Source organism: Engraulis encrasicolus, chromosome 12 (genome assembly GCF_034702125.1).
Source record: "Engraulis encrasicolus isolate BLACKSEA-1 chromosome 12, IST_EnEncr_1.0, whole genome shotgun sequence".
NCBI classification, from domain to species: Eukaryota; Metazoa; Chordata; class Actinopteri; order Clupeiformes; family Engraulidae; genus Engraulis; species Engraulis encrasicolus.
In genome coordinates, this window is record NC_085868.1 from 30,851,595 (window position 1) to 30,853,566 (window position 1,972).

Below are 1,972 nucleotides of genomic sequence, written 5' to 3' on the forward strand. Positions count from 1 at the left end.
AAACTGTTTCATTTATGAAAAAAAATGCAATCTTTTCTATCTCTTCAATGTTTATATGTGTCTTTGTAACGGTATGTAGAAATGTTTGTTGTTAAAATGTCATTTTCCTTTCATTTTGATTTGCTTCATGTTCTGTGTGTTTGCTTATGTGTGGTTGTGTGCACTCATGTGTATGTGTGCACTGGAGTGTTAAATGTAATTTTTATGAGATTCCTGCATGTCTTAGCCTTGATCATGAGAGAACTTAAACAGAAATAAACGTGAGCGTACTCTTAATATTGTGCATGAAGGAAAGCCTGTTTCCTACAGTGGCTCCATGTGAATGTAACGTTCCTTGGTCCTTATTATTCCTTGGTCCAAAAAACGAATCTTATTTGCTTTCTTACCTCTGATATCACTGCAAAGATTTTACTAATAAAATACAACAAAACAAACAAGACTGTCTGTGGACTTATTTTCCGTTAAAAACAACAACAACTCATGCCAACAACAGTCCTGAAGGCCTCCGTTAGATAAGTGGAAAGTCAGAGCAGAACATTTGAGATATGTTATGGATTGCTCAAACAGCTATTGATGCGAAAACATCCATGAAACACATTTTGATATGTTAGCCAATATACTGTAGATGAAGGCCACATCATCTCTATTGCAATACATGGTAACAATTTTACGTGGATCCAATAATTAGAACAGGTGATTTGAAATGGCTAAGTCTTACTGTTTATGTATAGCGTCTCTTGAGTATCTATAGGCCTAGACTATAGTATGCTAGCTATGCTAAACGTATGTACGTATGTATTACTATTATTATTGTTATTATCTATAGGCCTAGACGCTATGCAAAGCGTATGGACGTATGTATTATTACTATTATTATTGTTATTATTATTATTATATTAGGGGTAGCGGTGGTGGGCAGTTAGTTACATCTGCTTTGCCTCTGCAGACCCAGCAGAGAGTCTTAGAAGAAGCATTAGATAATCAGTTTTCCGCCCGACTAACCTGGTGGGTGGTTGAACACAGCAGCGAGAAGAGGAAATGAGAGAAAAATTGTGTGTGTGTGGGAGGAAAGACGCGCCTCTTACCCCCACAATCCACAATCAAGTTGTTTATTGTGTTATAAATAATAATTACAGTCATCGGGCAAGCAGGTACGTGTTCCAATTAGCTTAATCTATGGGAAATCTGCTGAGCAGCCAGGGGCCCCCAGATCTCTCCGCAGGATCCCTATTCCCCACAATAGCCTCAAAAGTCATTTCGAATGAGATTATTTATGTCTCATCAGATTGGTGTGTGTGTGTGTGAGAGAGAGAGACTGTGTGTGTGTGAGAGAGAGAGAGAGAGAGTGCGTGCGTGTGTGTGTGCGCGCGCGCGCATGTCTGCAGTCTGTGGTTATAGGAGGAAAATTAAGTCTTGATTGGTAGGCCCTTCAGCGGTCCAGAGGATCAGGGGATTTTAATTGCTTTTCTTTGCTGCTCAAATGCAGAGTTGTCAGGGGCTGTTTGGAGTGTGAGTGAGGCTTCATTCCCTTCAATATTAGTACCTGGTCTTAAATTATTTATACACGTATCCTTATTTATTCTATCTATCTATTAGGATTGAAATAATCAACATAATGTATTCTCTTTTATTCTATTATTTACTCTTTTTTTGTGGATGTTTTTTTTTTCTTTGCATACATAGTTGTCAAAGGTGTTCAGCATCACCTTCACTTAACATTTACCTCTGCCTGTCATTTAATCAAGGTCTTTTCATGATGGTGTGATGTGTTCTGCTCTCCTCTCCCCGCTGTGCCTGTTCGGAGGGGGTGGTTAATAACAGGTAAGGTTGCATTGTTCCTGCACTACTCTCCACACCAATCAACTGACTGGCCTCCCACAATGTGATAATGGAACTCTGCCAATAGCTAAATGGAAAGTAATTAACTTGCAGGTAGGCAGGACTGGTAAACTTTTTATATGTACAGTAGTTA